Source organism: Cupressus sempervirens, chromosome 8 (genome assembly GCF_028749045.1).
Source record: "Cupressus sempervirens isolate cs-2001-9-10 chromosome 8, ASM2874904v1, whole genome shotgun sequence".
NCBI lineage: Eukaryota > Viridiplantae > Streptophyta > Pinopsida > Cupressales > Cupressaceae > Cupressus > Cupressus sempervirens.
The window spans coordinates 310,965,434-310,992,676 of record NC_143125.1 but is presented as its reverse complement, the minus strand read 5'-3'; positions in this window follow the sequence as shown (position 1 = coordinate 310,992,676).

Genomic DNA, 27,243 nt, shown 5'->3' with positions numbered 1-27,243 from the left:
TCAATGTAAGCCTTAATAGGAAAAAAATTATACTATAGTACTAAAGCTTTTGGGTATCATCCCCACCCTAGTTTTACTTTCTACTTGGAAGGTTTTTGGGTCATCAAACTGTATGTGAAAGTATTATGGATGCTTTATTGTTTTCATTTTCTCATGCATGTAATTAGATCATAATACTCATAAATGATTAATTTCTAATTAAAAATTAAGTTTTATTAGTTACTGATTCACCCCTCCCCTTTGAGTAACTTAGCCTATCATAATATTTCTAACAATTGGTATTAGAGCTTTGTGGTTCTCAGGAAAGAAGTTTAACAACTTGAGAAAATATCAAAGGCTATGGAGGTATTTAGACTTCACAAGGCTATTGACAATGGGAAGCTAGATTTGGAATTGGCTATTGCACAACTCAAGAAAGAAAAAGAGAAACTCTCCCAATCCCTAAAAAGAAGAAAAGATCTTGAAATCTAGATGAATGGCCAACTCTACATTGAAGAAAGAATTGAAGACATCTATTCAAGAAATTCAGATGAAGTTGATGAAGCAATCAAAGCACTATTTGAAAAGAATAGTACTCTTCAAGAAGAAGTAAGAAAACTAAGAAGAGAGCAAAAAATTTAGTTAGTAAGATTGTGTGAAGTCATGGAAGAGAAAAATAAGATAAAAGAAGAGATAGAAGGAAAGAACAATGAAATTCAACACCTATCCCTTCATCATAAAAACTTTATTAATCAACTCATAAATGAAAATGAAGAAATCACAAAATTAAGATTAGAGAATGAAAGATTGTAGAATGATCTAAGCATTGAAAGGAAAACCAATGAAGGGATGATGAAATCTCAAGTAGACATGAATCAATTGAATGAGCAAAGCCATTATAGACAAAAGGGAAAAGCATGAATTGGATATATAGAAGAATGTGAATCATCTAAGCAAGAAGCTCAAAAGAATCAAAGACCTACTTGTAGTCACTATAGTAAGATGGGCCATATATCAAAAAAATGTTGGAGCAATGGGAAAGGTAAATTCAATGGAAAGTGCTATAATTGCAATTGACATGGCCATAGGGAAAATGAATGCAAAGAAAAACCTATATTTGAAGGTAAATATCATAAATGTAAAAAGTATGGGCACAAATCCTTAGAATGCAAAACTTAGATATTGAACCTAGAAGAATAGATTGTGAAAGCTATATTTGGTTGGGACTATAACACTTGGTGCAGATGTCACTACTATAGAGAACTTGGACACATTGGAATGAATTGTGTAAAACATCACATGAGGAAGAAAGACACTACTAGAAGATGTTTCATTTGTATAGAACTTGGTCATCTTGCCAAGAGCTATATGAATACTAGAAGAATTAAAGATGAAAAGAAGGTAAAAGCTGATAACATAAAAAAGTAGATGAGACATCAATGGGTTCCAAAATATTTTGAGAATACAAGTTCAAGAAATAATGATAATGTCACTCAAGAATTGGGTGACTCTGCCATTTCTGCTTGATCTCTCATAGGAGAACTAGAACTAGGATTCTAAAGATATCTGACATCAATTCTAGTTAGCAAAATGAAAGATCCAAATCAGCATTCAAGATGAAAAGGGATCATTGAGTAAAAGATGTAAATAATTACCTAGTATGGTTAGGTTGTAGACCTTATTGAGTAGGGTCAGGTTGTAAGACTCTACCAAGCAAGGTCAGGAGCTATTATATTTATTGTATGGTTATTGAGTCACAGAAGACTCTGTATTTTTTTATTTGAGTGAACAATTGTTCTAAACATTTATGGTGAAATTTGATGAAAAAGGGAGAAATCAAATTCATTTCTCATCATGAATTTTTGAGAGCTATCTATGCAAGGCGATCCTTAGAGCATTTAAGCAATTTGAGTAAATTATTATTAAAGATTTTTATATTCTCTAAAACCTAATAAGTGAAGATGGTATCCACCAATAGAAAATCTAAGAAAGGTTCAGTCGTGTTAGTTTGAGGTGTGGAGTGGAAGGCACCAGATTTTAAGCTAAGTCATGTCGTTGTGGAGACCCTAGATCTGAGTAGAGCATAGTTGCAAATTCCACCAAAGGTACTATTGATTAATGATATATATTTGCATTTTAAATGTGCTATTCAAGATATTAGAACATTGGAGATGGACGATTTTTTGAAGGAATTATGCATTAATGATGTGTTGAAACTAGAACATCAACATCTTGAAACTAAAGGTTTAACTCACATTCTGCATATGCCATGGGATTTTCAAATAAAATGGATAAGATATATTCTTATTCATGTTCACAATGGTTAGCTATGGTTAGAACAACCTATTTTGATAACCAAGAAGATGATCCCTAGGATCATTGGTCTTCCTATCTTAACAAAAGAAAAAACAACCTAAAGCCTAAGTCGGGTCAAGCTAGAAAAGAAAACCCTTGCCAAGTAGGATGGATGGGAAATGAAGATCAGCTATGTCATAGACATGGAACTCAAATTTGGGATACATGTTATCACTCACAAGATTTGTAGCTCAAGCAAACAAAACATCATGTCATGTGAAGTAGTGGATTTAGCATACAGAGTGGTCAAGAATAACCTATCACTTGACCTTTTTGAGTTGATGTTGAATGAGTTCAACAAGAACATAGATAGCATAAGAAATTCTAAGAATAATTCTTGTAAGTTCGGTTCACTTTTGACTTCTCTATTTTTCTATGTACAAAAGTTCTTCCTATCTAAAGGTACAATACTATGGAGGAAGGATGTACCTATTATTTATTAGATCAATGAATATATAACTGATATGGGAGAGAACTATGTAAGTATTATGGATAACTACTTTGATACATTGAAAGAGAAGATGAATAATAGATTTATGATTTCCAAGAAACTAGTTGATGATTACAAAGGTGATGTTTGTTTCATGGTTGATAGTGACAAAGTATATATTCGGGTAGTTAGACCAAGGACAATACAGGAAAAACCTCTTGGTTATGAGGTAAACATAGATAAAACCAAGGACATTTTTGAAGCATTGATTAATGAGCTTATTGACCCTAAAGCTACATAAATTAGCACTTATGATGAGGCAAAGGCTAGAATTGAACTTGAAATCAAACTCCCTTAGGCAGTCAACAAAGGGAAGAAGAGAATCGCCAAATTGAAAACTAGTTCCCCACTTTTGTTGACTAAAGGAAAATGGGATGATATTAAGGAAGAAGAAGAAAAAGATGAAGATAAATCAAAGGATAAAGAGACATTGAAGAAGAAAGGTAAGGTAATTATTATCAAGCCTGCTAAGACATCTACTACTGTGTTTGCAAGAAGATCATCTGGGAATAAAGTGGATAAAGAAGGAGGAGATGTAATCTTCAAGAGGCATCCACCTAATTTGAGGAAAGGATAAAAAATTTAGAATCAGAATTTGGCATAACAAATTTCAAGGCACTTAAGTATGAGACTAGGACTATAGATGAGTAGAAGAAAATAGAGGACTTGATAATATCTAAAATGGGTAAATGGAAGTATTCTCTAGACCAACTTGCTCAACAGATTCCTAATATTCCAATAGAGAAGATTAAGCCAAGATGGGAGAATTCCATGAAAGCTACAATAGACATATATGAGTAGACCCTAAGGCAACTCATGCCAAGTTTGGATGATAAGGAGGTAAAGGAATCTCTGATGAAAAATGAAGAAAAGCTCACTTTGAGATTCAACACTTGTCTTGTATTGTTGAAAGACATTGAACATGTAGAGAAGAATGCTACAAACACATGGAAGAACATTTATCTTCTTCACAAGCTAAGTGATTTTGTAGTTAATGTTAGTCACAAAAATTAATTAAGAAATTACACATTTTGACAATATAGATGATGAGGAAGAAGAATAGGGACATGAAGCTATCAAGGAAGATTTACCAGATGCTCAAGATAGTAAGGAGGCCAACCCAAAGAAATTTTTTGTAGTAGTCATAGCCTCACTTCCTCATTCTCCAAGAAAAACACTAAAAACATTAAGCCTAGAGGAAGCATCAATAGGATTAATTCTAACTAACAGTAAAAGCACAAGCACTCAATCAGTCTTTGCACCTATCGAGCTTAACATGACATTGACCAAAGTGACAAGCACTTCATCTATTGAGCAGAAAACACCATGCTCTACATTAGTTTTGGTAAATCTAGGTATTTCTACTATAGGTATTTTAGCAATAAGTGCAATATCTACAGGTAGTTCTACTATTTCTACAATTATTTCTATTCTTGGAATGCAATTAATAAGTCAAAGATAGTTGAGACCAAGTCTCAAAAGGGTACAAATTTTTTGGATAAAGGAAAAGAGAAGGAAGAAGACATAGATTTTGAGGAGGAGTTTGTAATTCCAAATTGAGACATCTCAAATCTCAATCTTGATCATATGCATGTTTTTGAAGAAGTTATTTAGAAGAAATCCAAGTAGCAGAGGCTTAGAGAACAAAGAAACAAGGAATTCTAAATAATAGAAGATGAAAGAATATCCTTCTAGAGGCATTAAATATAAAGGTTGATACTTCTCAACCAATTTTGAACCAGTTAGTAGAGGTAGTCCAAAAATCCAATTCAATGATGATGTGAATGGACAAGAGAAATTTTTGTAGAGAGCTAAGAAGAAGTTTGAAAATAAAGTTTTGGAACTTATTGCTCAACAAATTTCTATCCATCAAGTAGAATGATCTACTATTCTAGGCTCACTGAAGACCTCTTGCAACAATGTGTCTTCACTATTCAGTAAACTCTATGATATCTCAAATTTTACTAAGGAAATAAAAGATAAATCGTCAAATATTGATGAAGATCTAAAGGAAAGTGCACAATAGTTGCAACTTGACCTGAGCTATAGCTCTACCCATTACAACAAGATCAAATTCCTAACTAATATGTAGGAAAAATTACCAAGAGAAGAGTCAAGAATAAGAGCTACATTTATAGATATACATGGCATGATTCTCCCAAACATGGATGCATTACATAAATACATTGTACATGCTAAAACACTCATCCATGACAACAACTTCTCCTTTGCAGACCACATGATAGAATTGTCAGCAGAAGTGCAAATTGCATTGCACACATGAAAAGTGTTGTAAGAGAATTAGGACAAGACATTGACATTAATTTTGAAGGTACATTCAGATTTCTTGTCACATTTTGGTATTACTATATAATATATATAGCATACATCTTTGGCATTAATGTCAAAAAGGGGGAAAAGATGTATATTGTAGAGAAAATGTATATTGTGTAAAGGGGGGAGGATTTATAAAAAAGAGGAGAAAATGTATATATTAGATGTGAAAAGATGTATAGTATACTATATATTATGTATGGGGGAGCATTATAATATTATTCATGTATTTTGAAAAATCTCAAAAGCAATATACTCTACCAAGTTAGAGAAATAAGGTGATGTATAAAAGATGTTCTTGAACATTTTGAATTCAGTTTTGACTGATAAGTGTTTTTCTCACTAATGCCAAAGGAGGAGATTGTTGACATTATAGTCATGTTTGTCATTAGTGAGATACACTTATTCAGATTGTAAGTATCTACCAAGAACATTGTATAGTTAAAAATGTTAACCAAGCATTTCAGTATCTACCAAGTTCTACCAAGTCCAAGGAATAGTATTTAGTTTGCATCGAGTAGTTACTACCAAGGTGTTGATCAGTATTACAAATTGAGCATCTCAATGTATGCTGAGTTTATCAGTGCAAAGCAAGTTATATAGTGCTTACTGAGTTCACAATTGATGTGATTAAGTCTAGTATTAACTAAGCCACTCAATGTTAACCAAGTGAATCAATTTATACTAAGCTCATAGTGATAGCATTGACCAAGCTATGCAGTATGAATTGAGTGATTTAGTTTATATGTTGAGTTTCATAGTATTCACCAAGTCACCAGTGTAGATGAAGTTCAAGACTACTTGGAAATGATCAATATGGACCAAAATTCTACGTTTACTAAGTGCATGACAATGTTGAGCATTGACAATAGATGCTGAGTATCAAAACCTCACTGAGCCAATCTTCAAAACCCAAGTTCTTATAGTTGGGATGACTTTGTGGTTTTTGTGTAAACTTGTATTGTGGCTGATTTTATAATTTTTAAATTGGATTGGTATCTATGTAACATGTTATATCACATCCAATGTATGATATGGAAGTAATGTAATAAGAAGAAAATAGCAGAAGAGAAAATTATAAAGGTTACAATAGTATAAGGAGCAACAAATATTTATCTATTCCATCAAGGTGATTACTATACTCAAAGAAATCTCATTCAAAAAACCAAGTTGTAGATCAGAGATCAGCTATTGTTTCATTCTAACGGGTGGATCGATCAAATCCTTTCACAAGGTAGACTTAACAATCTTATGTAAATCTCTTTACCAACTGAATACTTCATTATATGTTTGTAAATCCTTTTGCAAGGTGGACCTAGTAGTCCTTATTGCTCCTAATAGGGAAGATCATTAGAAGTGATCATTGTAAGCCTTAACAAGCCAACTTTATACTACAAAACTAAAGCTTGTGGGTATCATCCCCACCCCAATTTTATTTTCTAGTTGGAAGGTTTCTGGGTAACCAAATTGTCTGCCAAATTTTTATGAATGATTTAATGTTTTCAATTTCTCATGCATGCAATTAGATTAGAATACTCATAAAGGATTGATTGCTAATCAAGGATTAAGTTTTATTGGTTACTGTTAGAATTTTTAATCTTTCCTTGGTTGTATTTATTAAATTGGATAAACCAAGGTATCCATTATGTTGTTTGTCCTCTAGTCCACATGTGGGGACAAGTCTTTTTTATCATTCCTTTATTAAGGAAAATAGTTCATTCCTCCTTAAGAGGATTATGAAACTTGTTATGCATTCACTTCTGAATGTGGCAATCATTCACATGGAAGTTACTAAATAACTGCTCTTCTCATTACTTTATAAGAGATGCTTATCTATCATTCTCACAACACACAATCATGATGTAGTTCATTTAATGATCCCTATGGCTCTGTATTATCTCCTTCACTCTCTTTCTTCATTATTAGGCATTTGCCTCATTCATATAATTCACAAGGGGTTTTCTTTCCTTTTCCCTTTCAAAATAATTGTCTCCTCCTTTGTGTTGATCTTGGAAAGCTCTTATGAAGTATGGTAATTATGTTCATCACAAAATCTCTTGGATTAAATTATAATTCTTTATTTTTAGTTCATTTTGATTTTATTATTTCTAATAGTTACCGATTCACCCCTCCCCTTTGAGTAACTTAGCCCATCATAATATTTCCAACAAGAAGGTGGAATAAAGGGATCCCAAAGCCACATTCTTAGCTTGTCTTGGAGTAGAATTTATCATGTTACACCCCACAAAGTATGTTGCAATGCTTGTTGAGACAAGGCACTAGCATGGAACTAGTGCATGGTTAGTCAACATTAGCTAGTCTTGTGGAAGGTAAGTCCAAGACTATTTGTTAATCTCTATTAGTTACTTATTAGTGAAGTCTCATTAAAGAACTATAGAGTATGGAGACTATCTACAACTAATCTAGAAAAAATATGTAGACAATTTACAAACAAATTGATATAAAAGATATTGAAAATTCATGTAAATAATACATTGATAAGATATGAGATATTGAAGGAATGGATTAATATTGACTATCGGTATCAATTAATGAGAACAATGATATGCTATGAAATTTATAAACATATTTAATTCTATAGTTTTACAAAAAACTTAGTTTCCTTGGAGATGAAGTATGTAGTCAATGTAAGGAAAATTTTCTAATATTTTATACATGATTTATCAAGAAATTCTTGAGAAAAATCATGTTGGAATGTAGCAATCCTTCATATACTTCCATACAATTTTGTAGCAATATATCTAACCATGTTGAACCTTCAAAAGCTTTCATATGATTATGCATATGTTGATTTTTACTCATATAATGACTCCCACTTGTTTACATAAATCATATAGCTATGGTGGGGCAAGAGAATAAAGCTTGCATACACCAGGGGCATAAGTGATGCCATTCATAATGTGTACTTTTTAAAGGCTAATTACAACTATACATTCATATTTAGCCTCAATATTCCAGACCATTTTGCTTTTATTTGGATCTTTACAATGCATTTATATGTATTGTGCATTAGCATCAATATGTGAAATTTTGAGGGACTTTAGGAAAAATTATCCAATTAAAAACATGAATTTATAAGAGTTCATACTAGCACACAAGAACACTGAGTACCCTAATAGTGTATACTCCCTTAGAAAGCAAAAACATAGTATTTTGATTCTACAAAAATATAAAGAGAATTATATGATTATTGATCACACAAGATCTTTTACATTGGTTCCCATTAATTCTTATTATAAAAAAAACTAGCCTACATTATGTAGAACTTGACACTTAAGGAAAGAGACATGTGAGGTGTCTCTATTTTGTGGGCATTTGAGGGTTGAATTTTATTGGGTAACTATAGTTTTTGGTATTGAAAAGTTAAGGGAATTGGTCTTTTTTCTGCCTCTATGTAATACATAATTTTGTAATGTATTCTTTTATTTGGACCCCTATCAATGATTTAATTTTTTTTTTGGTTTTAGTTGGCAACTTTGCAAGCTTCTTCTCTTTGTTTTAGTAGAAATAAAACCATTGTTATGGATGTTAGGTGAAAATTCTTTTAATCATTGAAGTTTACACCATCTTGGAGATAATCCAAATCCTTATGAACAAGAAATTTCAATTATTGAACAAACCTTGTCTATTTTTGATGGGGACAACTTAATCCCATGCTTTGATTTTGGTGATGGTAAGTTTCAAACTTAGTTTCATATTATCTTGCTGATTTTTTTTCATATGATACTTTACAGAGTTCATAGGAGACAAAGTGAAATGCCTATCAATAACAATACATTTTTGTTGCATTGTACAACTTCAACTCATAACTAACAGGTGTTCAGTTTCTATCCAGATGGTAATTTATGCAATAGATTTGAAGCACTAAGATGATATATGGAAATAGTCCCCAACTGTGACTTTCTAGTTAGTAAGGATTTGTATTTGATTAAGATTTGATGTTTATGATAAAATGTAAAGGTAGAATGACTTGTGTATTGAAGTCTTGGGCTCAAAAAGTATGTCTTTTTGGAATTATTGATTGGGTTCATATTTATATTGTTCATATATGTAGTAAGTATTGAATAGAGTTATGCCATTTACTAATATATTTCATATTTTTCTTTCTCTAGTAGGGCCAAATTATTTTTCACCAATCATCAAAGCAACAATCCATATTGTGGAGAAAAGTGGGAGGCAATACCATGTCCTTTTGATAACTATAGAACGATAGATTGTATATCATTTATTTATGCTTCTTTTTAAATGTACTATTAATTTAACAAATTGAAACATTTTTCATCTCGTTGGATAAAAAGTATTTAGTTACTCGATGTAACATACACTTACACAAAACACATTGTCCTTATTTCTTATGCTTGTACCCATCCTCAATCTGATCTAATGAAATTTAAATATTTTATAGGTAACAAAAAGTGTTGACACTAAAAATAGTAACTTGAGCCCATACGAACAGAATAAGTCAATGCAATAGTGCTAGCAAGGTAATCCCATGTACATGATTTTGTTATATTTTCAATCCTAATAACTTTTCTATAAATTTGTAGTTGTAATGTAGGAATTATTGTGACTCATGCAGTAAATATCTACAATTATATCCTAATTTATACCATATAGTTTTATTGCGAATAAAGTTGAAGTTAAAGCCCTTCCTTCCAACACCCATAAATATAATTTTCATCATCTGTATCCATGTTGCCACCACAAATACCATTTTCTTCATCTTTATCCAAGGAAGCACACAAAATTGTAGCCCAATACAATTTTGATACTAATGATCTCCCAACTTCATAATATCTATCATTGACTACCATTTAGAAACCAATCTAATATTTATATTCATACATCCTTTATGTAATTTGTATATAAAAAGTTCTCATCTTGTCTATGTGGATGCCATACATATATGGGTGTTAAGCTTTATTTTTGGCCCCAATCATAGCAACATGATGCTGATCAATATATTTCTATGTAGCTCCTTCCATTTTTGGTAGTGGAGGCTCATTCAAAAATGCCTATTTGCTTCTTGTCCACCTAAATATATGAAACATAAAAGCTCAATTATAAATAATTAAATGATATATTAAATAAGAGGAACTCAAAAGATAAGAACCAAGACAATGCAAAAAATTAGACATTGTATGATCATTTTTTAAAGGGTACTAGCTCAATGGAAGAGCACCTACTTTACAAGAAGATGGATGGTGGTTTGATTCCATCATGCCCTATTATGACTAAATAAAATAGTAAATATGCTACTAAATATTTGATCAAATATGCTACTAGATATGCTATTGAATATACTGCTAAACATGTGGCTAAATATACTAAATATGTGACCAAATATATGATAAAATATACTATTAAATATTTTACTAAATAAACTATCAAATATACAACTAAATATTTGATTAAATATACTATTAAGTATGTGACTAGCCACATGATTAAATATACCACTATATATATGCTAGTGAACAGATTGTCTTTTACTACTATAACAACAATTCCATCTATGCCCAAGGCTTGGAAAATCCAATAAAGTTCATAACAATTGGGTAAATGTTGAGTTATTCATTTCTCTATGAATTCCATAGGTTTAGCTCCCTTTGCAAAAGATTTATCAATAAATTCAAAGATCAAAATCAACCAAATGTACACTTTTGCTAGAAAGTGCATAAGGAACACTTATGTTGTAATGCCCCGCCAAAGGATCCAAAGAATTAACCTAAAGTTTCACTAAGTTTGGTAGCATTTTTTTTTAAACATGAAAGTTAAAACCATTCGCAACTTATACATAGTAACGGAAGCAATAGCAAAAAGTACAAGTGAAAGTAAACATAGAATACATAACAGGTTACATTCTTCATGGATCCCTTAACATTGAATCACATATAATTTATCTATTCATATAACATCACATCCTCATGATACATCCAACATATTTAAACAATATACAAATTTCCTTTTTGTAATTTACATTTTAGATTGCTCAATCATCCACTGTACATGTCACAAGGTATGAAAAGGTTAAAAGAATATACATATGTGAAATAAAGTACATCATCCTATTTTAACCCATGATGCAATTACAACAAGTAAATGAAACCACATGTCATACATGATACATCATCATAGAAGATATAAAACATCCATCATAAAAGATAACCATAGATCATCAAACATAATTAACTAAGTGCACGGTTCCTCCAAACCATTAATAGCATCATTAGACTATCGTGGGTCCTACCCATCCCTCTGTGCGTAACATCCCAACTCACCAAAGAGATCATCAGTGTTAACATAGTAGGAATGTCACTCCTAAACATCCTACATCATACAGAAAGAAATCTAACATGCAAGTAAAGCATAAGATAACATCATCTAACATATGCAAATCATCAATATGAGGATACATACCAGTAAATACATCCATCATAAGGTATATCATCTATCATAATGATCGAAGAACATAATGAAGATAAATACCAACCAAGAATGATCCAACCATGGTGTCTATAGAGAGATCTCAAATGGTAAGAGTGAAAAAGCACTACCACCTGACTGCGTGGAACCTAAATGGTCCACTCCCACTGCACTGAGGAGATAATCTCAAGTCCCAAATAGGTTATCAAAACCACATAGCATAAATACTCTCCAAGTCCAAGAATCCTAAAAATATACTAACTCAAAGGTTCCAATCACAAAATGACATCTAATCCTAGAGGCACACAATGACATGTAGGAAACCTACTCTATAAGTGGGCAAGTGTCATCACATATATCATGTAGAAGTTACCCTGGTATCCTCTCATACTAACAAGGCATACTATGGAATGCAAGGTAGCAACCAAACATTCTCTCTACTCTCATCCTAGTTTGTACTAACACTCGAGGCATGGGCAAGAAAAAAACAATTATCTTTTTAGGTTCATTTAATCCCCATTTAGTGTAAATGTTTTCATTTATTAAAACAACTTACAATGAGTTACTCTAGCAGCCACTTAGGGCCCCAGCCCCCATTGCAAGCCACTTCCCAACACTACAAGTAGATAACTTATCCTAAGCTCATAGAATCATCAATCAAAAAATCACCACAGTCCTATACAAGCGACTAGAAAAATACCAAAAGATAATCCATAAAAAGAGCATCAAATCTCCATGAGAAAATGAAAAGTATCCATAGATAATCATGACCACAACCATTCTCTATTGGCAACTAAGGGTATCACTGATAATCAAAAGTATCCATTGGTTCTCAATAAGCAAAATATATCTCAAAATCATACTGATCGAAGTCTCCAAAATGGTTGAGTAAAAACATGTCACAACATGACATCATCAAGAAATAAATCAACATTTCAGTCCCATCATGGCGACTGGAGAGTAATCCAAGGATAACTAATCGATGACTCAAAAATGATTAGTTCAAGTGTCTCATACACATACATCTCAGCTTCACTCATGAAGACTAAAAAGCAATAAAAAACAATAAATACAAACATCTCATAGAGCATGCCATCACATTACCATGGTTGGGTTTATAAAGATCAAATTCAAGACATTGTCATGACATCACAATCATTACCCCCAAGCCTCTGGTAACAACCTAAGACTGGTCAAAGCTAGGACAAACCCCAAAACAAGAAGCATAGAGAAAACACAATGTAAGCACATGTTTGAGTTTGCTAAAATCACATAGTTAAATTGAGTGTGGAGGTTTCAGTTTCTGTTTGCAAGTATACTTCAAGTATATAAGATTTATCATTTCACCTACACATCAACCCATTTGTTCCCTCGATAACATTATCCTTCTATTATTCAAAAATTACATTCTAAGAATAACTGAAGGATAAATATTTACTCATTAAATCATTTGTCACTTAATAAAATCATTCACTTTATTTTGCTAAGATCAATGTTACTAGTTGAATAACTCTTCCTTATCATTAATTCAACTTCTCCAAACAAAACTAAAATTGACTAGTCTTTAAAACTTACTTTAATGCCATGCTTTATTAATTAATCTTAATTAAATCATATAATTAAATTAATTAATAATGTACACAATCCATGACTCTATATCATTCTAATAGTTCTCAATTAAATATCACTAAAACTTAAGTCTCTTGATTAAATCATTACTAACAACAATTAAAATACCTAAGGTCATTATTCAAGTCATTATAATAAGACTTATCAACTTTGATGTAGATACTTAACAACTTCACTAAAAGAATCGATATTAGCATATCAATTAAAACTTTATTACATAACTTAATTATTAAATAAATTTAATTAACTCTAATTAATTAATTAAATTAATAATTACATATCCATATCAACGACCCAATGAATATCAGTTGACTAATAACTAACAATAGTTTTATAAGTTAAAAGTCAACTATGATCCAATTCTCTAATATTCATATTAATAGTTCAATAATGACTTGTTATTAAATAACAAGTTATATTGGAAATCTTATTAATAAATCTATAATGACCACATTTGTCACTCTTTTCAATGAATACTAATATTTCCTTAACAAATTTGTATTATGGATAATCATTTCAATTAAGATTCTATCTCATAACTTAATTAATATCATAACTATATTTACAATTCATTAAATATTAGTTGATTAAAAACAACCATACTCCAAATCCATTAATATTAATAATTTAATAATAACTTGTTAGTCATTGACTATACTAGATTCACCATTAACTAAATTTAGTCCAACTAATTTTTTTATTTTTTTACTAAACTGGTTAATGGATATCAAATAAACATTTATTTTAATATCTCTTTTCACATTAATAATTATTATCAAATTATTATTAATAATTCATATTTAACATTGTTATAATACATTAACATTAATATATTGAATAACGTACAATATTCATTGAACAACATATATTAATACTGATATATATATATATATATATATATATATTACCAAATATCTAAATAAATTAAAATCTTAATTTCTAAACATAAACAATCTTCATAAAATTTGAATGCATTAAAAATCACATTACATAATTGGGAGAGGCATTAAGTTTAAAGCGATTTAAAAATCCCTGCACACTAACTATGAAGGCCGTGCGGCCCTACCCTCTAACGCAGGGCCTACGATGGCAATCGCAGTACCTGCATCAGTGGGTATAGGTGATCACTGGCAAAAGTTAATAAGGAAGGTGGGGACGGGGTGAATCCCCTCCCACAAACGCATATTCTATTTTTTTTTAAAACAAATGATGATGAGTAGGTACCCTGCACGGAACAGAGGGTACGAGGGGTGGGGGTATATCCTTCCCTTCCAATACATATATATTTTTTATATAAGAATTTTTTAATAAGCGCTTCTCAAAAGTGATTCGCATTCTTTTCAATAAATTTAAGCGGTGTTTTCACAATATACATACATACATATATATATATATATATATATATATATATATATATATATATATATATATATATATATATATATATATATATATATATATATATATATATATATATATATGTATATGTATATGTATATATATGTATATATCTATATAAATATATGTATATGTATATATATTTGTATATATATATACATACAAGTATATATACATATATCTGCAAAATTTATAAATTTATATGTAAAAGAAACATTTGCAATGATGCTTGCGAGTATAAACATAACTTTTAAACAAATTAGGACTTTTCAATTCTATAAATTAAGAATTCTTCCTATAATGATTGATCTTTAGATTTACCTATTAATCTCTCTAATAGGTTTGCCTATAAAATTTTAACTTAGAATTCTTCATTAAAATACAAACCCTTGTCTAATCAAATCCTTGATTCTAATACAATTCGAACCCAAACTCGATTTAAAGCTAATTTCTTTTCATGAATGGAAGCTAGGGTTTTCTAATTGAGTTCTCTATCGATTTCTTCACACAAGGAGAGAATCAACATGCAAATATGAATTAAGCATTCATCACAAGAATTATCCAAGCAGTCATCTAGCAGACACAAAGAAGAGAGGAAGAGAAAACATACAAAAAGGGAATATGCGAAAATCACGAGTGCACCTGGATACTGATGCTAATTCCCTTCTCCTCAAAATCTACAGAGCAAGCTCCTTCCTTCTCCCATGTTCCTGATCCTCCAACCACGCTCCAAAATGCTCTCCCTATGCTTCTAAGAGTGCCTCCTTATTAAGAACTCTCAGGAAGCACCTAAAATGTCTATAGAAGCAACCAGAAGGTGTTGACAACTAAGCATGGGTCTTTTCCAACTTCTAGATGATTCATAAGGTTGTAGACAACATGTGCTTAATTTGTGCGCTAACCCCTGTGTTGTTGACAACACGTGCATAATTAGAGTACAAACTCTTGTGTTGTCTACATGAAAACTCCCAAGAATTCACAAACTCCTAAATATTAAAATCATGCACATTAATTAATTTAATATTCACTTTACTCTTTTCAATTTAATTTATTAATTTCTAAATCTTATGCACTCACTTTAATAACTCTACTTGTTTTATCTTAATATATTTATATTTTAATCACATGCACACATCATGCAATTTAAAATCTTTTAATAATTTTAATATCTTTTCCACTTTTAAATTCATTTTCAAAACTTAATTGCTAAAATATTTATTAACTTAAATAAATATTATCACATTCCAACTTTTAAAATTATAAATTTTATCTTCAAATTTAATTATTTTATTTAATTAATTTCCTAATTAATTAAATAAAATAAATATTAAAATACCATATTAATTTTTCATTAAATTAAACAATTAATTAAATCTTTTAATTAGGCTTAATTAATAGAAAATACACTAAAGACTCATAGAATAAAATACCAAAAAACCCACTATAACAAAACACATACAAAATCAAACCAAAAGGGTTAATATCATGAATTACATCATCTGACGCATTCAGAGGGTACTCAACTCAGATACTTGTCCTAATTTCCAATTAGGACAAATGGCTTAAAGGGTTGTGATTTGGCCTTGAGAATTTATCTCCCCTCTCTTACCATTGAGATAATGCGATAGGGTATGCTCATCCTGGCAATTCAAGGAAGTCAATACGTAGTACCTGCAACCTGCATAAAAACCATGCATGTACATACAATATATATATATGCTAAGCTAAACAAGCAATGGCAGGAAGTGGTGCATCATGTAGATCCTGACTAGTAGGTGACTACAACTCCCTTTCTTAACCACATCAGAAATGCCATCCAAGAACAAACACACACACCACACACATGCAAGTATGGGGTAAGTATCCATAATAAAACACATGTGATAATAAACCATCTAACTAATCATCATCAATAACTGGAAGTGATGTAATAATCATCATGCATACATGAAATGTAGAGTCAAGTAATCTAATCACATATCAACTAAATCCATCGCACAATATCTAATAGTCTCAAAACAATGTTACTAATAATCATCAACATAAAACTAGCCTTAAAAGAGTTCGACAATGATAGCAAAAATGTGACCTAGGGGCAGGCACTACATATGTACTCTTAGGTACTATGGTAATAACTTTTAACTCAAGGATTTACTCAATGAAATTCCAAAAATAAGTAGTTTTAACTAATAAATTAAACTTTACCACAAATTCAAACTAAAACTAGGAGAAAATAAATGAGAATCAACAACAAGAAACAACAATAGATGTCATTTAGAACCAATCACCATAGCTGACAATGTAACTATGCTCGAACCACTATAAATACTAAGTTTTATAGCATGACAAAATATGATATATATATATATATATATATATATATACATATATATATATATATATATATATATATATATACATATATATTCAAAAATACTTCTTTAGAACCAAGTCATTTAAGAAACCATTTCCAAACATACGGTTATCTATCTATCGTTACTTTCAGATAATTAACTTAAACTAGTGCTAACTTTATCAGAGTATATTTTTGGCTACTTAAAATCTAACCCCTAACTAGCTAAATGCTCCCACATTTATAGTTCATTACAAACCCAAAAAAATCCTCTATTAAAGCCCAAACTTTTAGTTAAAAATAGTTATGACAATGAGAAACAGTTTTTAAAATAGCTTGAGAAATAAAACAAAAAATAGTTATTCCTAACTAAACACCATCACTAGCATTCTCTTCATCTACCATAGTCTGCTTCACTAGTTTCTAGCTCCTAAAGGCACTTGTGAGTTCTTGTATCACATGGGAATGAGGATTCTTTAGGCTGAGTAACTTTGATCTACAAGAATCCTTTTTCCATTTAAGTTCCTTAATTCTTTGGCTTTTCCTCGACATGAGATTCTTGTTAATATATAACAATAATTTGATGTTTGCCAGGGTAGTGAAGTCTCTAGGCATAGGCATGTCATTTTCTTTGATTTCTGCCATAACATCATCACATTTTTTGATCAAGAGCTTAGAGTCCATGTTGCCATCTTTGAATTGCAAGATTCTGGTTGGGTTGACAACCTGCATATCATTTAGTTCTTTGTGCATTCCATGATTTTAGCTTCCACTAATCGCATTTCTTCAATGGCACCTTTGTAAATTAATTCCTTCCATCCCATATTGCTCTTAAGAATGAAAAGCATGCATGCCTCCACGATTTTTATGGGATTTTCATTTAGAAACACCAATAGCCTGTACTTCTCAACTTCATGATGCTAGAATACAACAGCTTGGTAGCAATTCTAGTTGACATCTCATACTGGCATGAGGGTTTGAATTTCATCCAGCAAAACTTCTCCCTTAGCAAATGTGGTGGTGAAATATAAAATGAATTTACTACCTTCCTTTACAATGGCCACACATTCCTTTACTACATCTAAGAGTAGTTTACCCCTTTGCATTTGTCTAACCAACTACTAGCTATTGGAGGAATTGGGATCAAAATACTATGGGATATGGACCAAGGGAAGGGTCCCTAAATTCATTAGTGAATCTATATAAGCTACCATGGTGATTACGAGTGCCTTTAATTCTTGTTTCTCTTTAGTGTCCCTCTTTGATTGAGTTAGCATATGGTCTATAGAGAATTTGAAGAAATGATTACTAGTGTCACTAGTAATAGCCCCCAATTTCAAAGTAGTGACCTTAAAGCCCTTAGCATCAATTTTTCCAAATTCCTCTTTCTTTTTGTATGTGGCCACTTCTATTGCTACCCTTCTAGTCACTAGATCCTTGATTAGTTGTGCATCACTTTTCATCTTTTTACTTTTAAAACCATGAGTCATATACTTGGTGACAATATCCCCTTAATAGGTGTAGACATAAGTTGCAAGGTTCACTTCTTGCTGATATAACTAGACAACCACAATGGTATAGTAGGAGTAGTAGTAATCCCCTAACTTCCTTTGGGAGGAGTTATAAACTTATGTTGATTCAACCTAGGAACTTCTACCAACTGTACATCACCATCCTAAGTGTTTGATAAGTTGAGTTCTTCTCCCAAACCTTGACCCTAAGACATTACCTTCTCTTTTTGAATCTCCTGCTACATGAGTGCCTTAGACTTAGTCTTTGACCTAGTTCTAGGGGTCATGCTTTGCTTAGGGGATGGTGTTATTTTTTACTTATGGGGAGTTGAAGTACCACTTGCAACATGAGATGAAATTGATATGTCAGAGGTCAATGTCTTAGAGAAAGAAACCTTCTTTGGAAATTTTCTAGCTTTTTTTTCATTGGTAACTTTCATGATTCTTCTTCTTAACCAATTATCTATGTAAGGATAGATTTGATTCTCAAATTTATATCATCATCTTCCCATTGGTTCTAATCTACCTCCAACTATTTTATCTTGCTCACTTCTTCCCATCCTGATTCAATAATATCCAAACCATCCTCAACTACTCCTTCCAACTAGAACTTCAATTTGAGAGAATTTATCTATGAAAGTGTTAGTCTTGAATAGTCTTTCTTTATCACTTCTTCATCATTACAATCTTGCCATAAATCTTCTGAATGTGGAACCATGGGTGATTGACCTTTCAGACCAAGTACTTTAGTCACAAAACCTTTGCTATCAAAATTTCTCCTTCCATGGTAGGATCCAAGATTAAAACTAAGCAAGTTGCTCCCAATAACTAAGGCATTAATCATGTTGCTACAAGTCGAATGACCAAGCTTAATAGGGAAAATAGAATCCTAGTTCTCCTAAGGTAGGTTATCTTTAATTACTGTAAACAACTGTCTACAAATTTCAGCTATGATGAAATAGTCTAGAGCATAATGAGGTAATTTTATTGATTCTTCCTCAAATGCTCCTATTTTCAAGTATGTGAATTTAGGAAATTGGATAAAATAGCTCCCATAAGCCTAAACTAGCTTTTGGGCCTCTCAGGATAATTTGGGCATGGGTACCTTTTTGAGGTTCAAGTGCACACTTTCTATTAGCACATCATGCATTTTTCTAAAATCCTCCAATACTCTATCTCTCTAGATCAAAGGACAATATTTGTAGATAATTACATCTTCACTCCAAGTTTCATGAGGGAGGAAAGTAATGTTGCTAGCACAAGAAATGCAATAGGTTAGGTAGGAAGACATGTAGAAATCCTCCTTAGACACCTTAGCATGTTTTAACTGATTTCTCATTGAGCTGGCTATCAGTTCTACCCAATCCAATAGTTTTTCTCCCTTGAGAATGATTTCTACATAATGGTACATCCACTCTTCGAAGAGAAAGAAATTTGAAGAACCCTTAGCCTAGTGTAGTAAGACCATGAGATCATGAAGATGGGGTTTCATATGGTCTTTGGTGATTATTTTGGGGAGTCTTGAACTACCTTCATAATTTTTTTTTGTCCACTTCCTTGCCAACATGTTATAGTATTTATCTAGGCTTTCTTGATACTTGACTAAAGACTAGGTAGGACTGAAAGTTACAAAAGTACATTTAGACAAACACAAGATTGATGAAATGGTCTCCTTAGAGATGATTAACACTAGTTATCCATCTTTATTTAAAATTCTCTTTGTCCTCACATCATAGTGGTCAATCCATAACTAGAGTAACTTAAGACTCAGTAGAGTATGGGGAAGAGCCACAACTTCAACCAAACCACTTGTCAAAATTTCCATACAACCATTAACTTCACCAGCTTGTTCTAGAAAATTTCCTTGCAATTTCTCAACTTTGACACCCTTTAAATTAGTATCAATAATAATAGGCCTCCTATAGTCCAAGCTATAAATATTCCTAAAGAAATGTAGAACAAACTTCATTTTAAGAAAAGGAAATAAAAACCTAACACTACTTTGTTCTACACATAGAGGAAACAACAAGGGGTTTTTTGTGTTCTCACTTCTAATTTTTTGAGAGAAAACTAGACCTTTTTCCTTCAATTATGGCTGCTCCTCCTTTAATTCATACTTTTACATAATAAAGAAATGAAATAGAAAAATCATACTTTAAAAGGAATGGAGACATACTAGAAAAAGTACTACCCCATTATGAGGCATTCATGGAAATTTCATTGGGGCTTGATTTGCATGCTTGAAACTGTAATAAGATACCTTCATTAAATGAGCATTCTCTATAGGTGTCCTTGCAATAATTACAAATTTATGACAAATAATCCAACCCTCTAGGAAAAGGATTTACCTTTTTGAATCATGATGACAATTGATCTCATGTCTCAAGCAAAGATTAAATTTGACATGACCCCCAATCATTACTCCTATCATTTCAATTAGTTTCCCAGGAACTAGTCATCCTTTGAGAATCATTAATGCTTGCCCAAAAATCTCCTACAATTGAACTACTTTCAACTACTTGATCTAAGGTTCAAAGAGATTCAAACAAACATATTCATTATGCTCAATGGGTCCTACTTGTAGAAAATAGTTACTATCAAAACCTTTGGTTGAACTACTTCAAATTGAGGTTTGAAGAGGTTCAAAGAGGTTCAAGACACAAGAGTTGTGATGAACAACACAAGGTTGGTTTCTATATGAAAAGGTCAATGATATTCATAAGATATGAGAATGATAAAGGTTTGTTCAATGTATGACCTCGGGCTTCAAAGGAAATCAAAGAAAGTTTGAACTATGGCAACTCAAATTAGGGCTAACAATTTACTACTAAATATGCAACTATATATACTACTAAATATACCACTAAAACAATGATTAAAATTAGTGATCAAATACATGACTAAAATTACTTAGTAGTAAATTTAGTAGTGTTATAAATGACTGGATGTTAGCTACTATTAGTCATGCGACCAAGTTTAGTCACATATATACAAAGTTTAGTAGTTTTTTTAGTCACATATTGTTGTTTTTGTACTAGTGTTCCTTCCTCTATCCTACCAAATAGACCCATGCTCCTTCTGATCTTGTACCTAGATCAAAAAAATCACATCCAATAATCCCTTTGATCAGTTACTCACATTTAGTAAACACTCTACTCCTTTTCACACTTTGCACTTCATATAATGAATACAATACTTTACAGACAAGGAAAAAATCTTTCCTTTATACCATATCTTTAGTATAATTCCTTGAGTCGACTTTGAGGCTTTTCCAATTAATTATAATAAGATAATTAATTAATTACAATTACAATAGAACTATTAGCTCATAGTATATACAAAAATTCGTATGTGCAACTTTAATACCTGCACACTTGCTAACATCACCATTTGACTGTCCTCTATCATTGGCCAACCACACATCTTCTTATTACATCTCAGATAAAAGATATCATACAAACATTTGAAATTGCTTTCCAAGCACTATGTCTCTATACTAATCTTAGTAAATCAAGCATAAATTCCATATGTCTTTGACTTACATGTTGAGCATCAAATCTTGTCATCAAGACACTATGTTAAACATGTCCATGCACATGCATCAGTAGATACTCAAAACCTTGTGTGTACAACTAAGATCTATCTCTGCTACTCTATCAATTTTCATAGACTTACTACTATGTTGACATTAATGATAAGTATAGTCATGAATGCAACATGTCAATACTCTCCAATGTTTAGAATACTCCCCCAAAGTAGTATCATCAACATTCATGCTAACAATCTCCCCCTTTGGCATTAATGGCAACATAGATGAAAAATATCTAAGTTCCCTGAATACTAAGACAATACTCTATTATTGTTGTTGTTGTTCTCATCTTCTCAAATCCTATTCATAAATGAAATCTAAAATCATCTAGAACACTACTCTATTCTTCTTCTTCTTAGGATTAGCAAGATTTTGTCACAATAAACAACTCACCATACACCAAGGTTCTTCATGTTATATATCTCCCCTATAGAGATATTTCTCTTTCTTCTTTACATGAATCTTTCTAAATCTCCCTAATAAAGTAGATATTTCCATGCACTCTCCCCATAACTAATTAGGAGATATTTTCATGCATATTATCCCCCATTGACATCAATGTCAAAGGCCTCAATATGCTAATTTATTGCTCCAAATCTTCAACCAGTTCAAGTTCAAGACCAAATACCAAGAGTCCTTAATGACTTAGCTCATCACCAATGCTTCCTCATATAGGAAGAATAAACATTTAGTCTAGTCTAAAAATAATGCTCTATATCATTGGATTGATGCACTCTCTACATCATCTATGTAGAAGTAGGTAGGGGCATAACCCTAAGAATACCTCTCAAGAACTTAAATACATCTTTAGGTAAGGGCTTTGTAAAGATATCTATAATCTAATATTTAGTACTCACATATTCCAATATAATCTCCTTTTCTATTGCCTTCTCTCTCAAGACATGATACTTAATAGATATATGATTAATCTTAGAATGGAAGATAGGATTCTTAGAAATACTTTTTGTACTTGTGTTATCATAGTATATGATAATAGGTTCTACAAACTCAATTATGATATCCTTTAGTATTTGTTTCATTCACATCACTTGATTACAATTGTTTGATGCTACAACATACTATACCTCATCTATACTCTATGAAATAAATTCTTATTTCTTTCTTAGCCAAGAAAAAATACTCCACCACTGGTGCTCTTTCTATTATCCATATTGCCTTCCCAATCTGCATTAGTATATGCACATAGAGTGAAATCACTCAATGTATCATACCAAATTCCATAGTCATATGTTCCTTTAAAATACCTAAATATCCTCTTTACTACTACATAATGATACTCCTTAGGATTAGCTTGAAATCTTGCTACAATCCCAACTTCATTTACTATATCTAGTCTAGTGTGAGTCAGATGTTGCAAACCTCTAATCATCGATCTATACATTTTCTACTCAATTGTAGGTGTCTCATCCTTTCTAGATAACTTGTGACCAGTTATCATAGGTGTACCAATAGGCTTACAACTTTCCAATCCAAATATCTTCAACAAATCCTTTAAGTACTTATCTTGTGAAATGAAAATACCATCACTATTCTACAAAATCTACAATCCTAGGAAAAACTTCATTTCTCATATCATGCTCATCTCAGACTCATTCTTCATTTCTTTAGAAAACTTATGACTTTCTTAATCATTATGTCCAAATATGATGTCATCAACAAATATTACAACTATCAACAATATATTCTCAATTTCTTTCAAATATAACTTACTATCTACCATACCTTTAGCAAATCCAAATTTTGCCAAATATCTATCCAACCTTGCATACCAAGTTCTAGGTGTTTGCTTTAGACCATATAGAGCTTCCTTTAGTCTGTATACCATATATTTATCTTTTGTTAGAGGAAAACCTTTAGGCTACTCAATATGTACTTCTTCTTCAAGTTCTCCATTTAGGAAGGCTGATTTAACATCTATCTGATATACTTTTAACTTCTTATTTGCTATGTAAGCCGAGAACATTCTGACTACTCCATTCTAGCTATAGAGGCATATGACTCCTCATATCCTATTCTTTCTAGCTATGAATATTGTTTTTACACAAGTATAGCCTTGTTTCTTACAACTTTACCTTGCTCATTTATCTTTTTTTTGAATACCCATTTGGTTCCTATAACATTCATGTCTTTAGGTCTAGGAAGTAATTCCAATGTTTCATTCTTCACAATATGATCTAGTTCTTCTTTCATTTCATGAATCCAATGATCATCTTTACATGATTCATCTACACTCTTAGGTTCAACTTAAGAAATCAAACATAATTCAAATACTTCTTCACTTACCTATTTTCTATTTTAGCTTCCAATGATCTATTCAAGAAGGTGATTCTTTTCTAAAATTCCACTAGTAGTTGTCAATTCAACTCTTTCTTCTACTCTAGGCTTAGTTCTCTACTCTTCAATTTGATTCCCATTCTAAAAATCATTGTTAGTCTCAAATATAACTTCTTCATTCTCTTGGTTAGCCTTTGGATCAACAATATTTACCAAAGCTATCTCTTCTATTACTTCATCTTTCTTAACCAATTCAAGCTCATTAACCTTTTCATCATAGTAATTTAAGAATATTTCCATACTTGCTTTAAATTATTAATCTTCATTAGAAAACCAATTATTTCTAGATTTCCTTTCTCTCTTAGGACATCTAGATGAAAAATGACCAAACGTTTAACAAATTTTTTCCATACCTTCTAGATCTCTTTTCATAAGAAAATCAATACCTTCTTTGATCTTCATATCTTCTTCAGATTTGGGTCTATCTTTACTTGTGCTTCTATTCTTTTGTATGAAACAAGAGGATTCTTAATGCAGGGGCATTACCGGATTCAATGAATTTCAAAGATCTAGCCAAAAGAATAGTTATTTTAATAATGTAATGGTTGGGTTGAGTCCAAATTTTAAATGGTTCTTTTAATAATTCAATAGTTGGGTAGAAGTAAGTATTTCACTTTAATAAATAAATGGGCTATTAGTATGTTAAAGAGTTAGTTATGTTAGAGAGTTGGTTATCGAGTGGAACTAATTTGCTGAAAGTTCTTTATATATGTAATGACAAACTTGATACGGGGGGAGTAGTAGATTTGGATGGGAATATCGATAAAGAAAAGAAAAGATGTAAGGGGAAATTTGCAGAATGATATGAAGAATTGATTTTCTATTTATATCTTTTTGGTTCTTCTATTCTATTTGTAATCCTTTGTTATTGATTTCTTGAATGATTAAAGAATAAGTTATATTGGAAATCTTTATTATTGCAATTCAATTTGGAATGTCTCTATCTTATTGAAATTACATTAGCTTTTCAATAACGGTTTCCATGGAGGAAAATTTTGTTAGTTCATTAATGAAATCCATTTGGTGAAATTCTGAATGAAGTAATGGGAACAGTTTATTGTGGTAACAAAGATGATTCCAAATTGTGTATTCATTATTAATGGAGTTTGAATTTTGTATGTGACAAAGGAGTAAAGCGGGATACCAAAAATCATTTCTTGTATATGTGCTGGAACAATCTAAAGAACCATTATAAAAGTCTATGTTGGTATCTATTTTTTTGAAAGAAGATTTATGTGCATTGAATCAGGTGTGTAGGCATGAATTTCTTGTTGAAGAAGTTAAGAAAACCGCATCGTGGTTTGATTGATTAAGAAATCAAATACTCTATTAAATTTTTTTCAAAAAGTTTAAAAATATTAAAACATCAAACAAGTTACAGAAATTGTTATTGGGTATCGAGAGGCATGCTGGTGTCAATTTTTGGTATTGGGAAGATTGTTGAGTTCATGGTTTCAAGTATTATTGGAAAAGTTAAAAGTTATACTGAATCTATTGCTCATTTTGAATGAATTTAATAGAGGATAGAATGGGCTTTACTTATTGGCAGCCGATATTAATGAACTTTGCTCATTTGATATATATGGATACATGGTTTAGTTTTCATTAGGGTATAGTATTTTATGTGAATCAACTTTAGTGTTTGGAATTTATGATGTTATATGCATCAGTTATTGGGATGGAGTTTTATTGAAGTTTAATGTGTTAGTTCTATATTAGTTTTTGCTATTGAACAATGTGTATTGGTTGTATTGAAGAAATAGAAGATTATGAATATCCTTGCCAAATAATATCAGTTATACAATGAATTATGTTTGATTTTGTGAAGGAGATGTTAGATTATAATATTATGTTGGGCTTATTCACCCTTATTCAATTCTAGATTTGGAAAATCAATGCTCATATCTTTACACATTTTTTATGTCTCATTAGGAAGCTCCATCTTTTGGGTGTCAATATTTCCTTCTTTAGACTTAGGGCTATCCTTTCTAAAATGACTCACTAGTGATCTCCCAAATTTGTTAAGCTTTCTCTTCAAGAACCTAATGCTTTGATACCAATTTTTAGAATATATAGTCCACAGTATAACTGAGAGAGGTAGGGGGTGAATTAGTTATCCAACTATTATCAGAAATATCAACCTTAAAAAATTAACCATATGAGAAATATAATCAAAAACTACAAAAAGATACTCATGCACAATAATACTAGATATGTTAATTAGGGAAACCCTTGACTAGAGGTAAAACCCCAATGGGGATGGTACCCACAAGATGATGTACTAATATAAATATTCCTTGTTAGAAGATGGACCTTATTAGGAGTCTATAACAACATTCAGTACATATGAGTCCCTTTTAGGAGATTTTAGTCCTATTAGGAGTTGTGAAAGATAGCTGGACCTACTGCCCAAACAACTTCAAGCAAAAGACCAATGAATCCATTGTCCAAATGATCTCTATATTATTCCTTGCAGAATAATAGAAATCAATTGTACTTCCTCTATCTTATCAACTAAACCTCTTCTCCTTTTGATATTGTAACCAAATCACAAAAATTGCATCCAATAATCTCTTGGACCACTTACTTACATTGAGTAAACACTCTTCTCCCTTTCACACTCTACACTTCATACAATTAACACAAATTTTCAAACAAGGAACATCTTTCCTTTATACCATATCTTCAAAATAATTCCTTGAGTCAACCTTGAGGTTTTCCCAAATAATTATAATAAGATAATTAATTAATTACAATTACCATAAGATTGTTGGATCACAATATATACAAAAATTCATACATT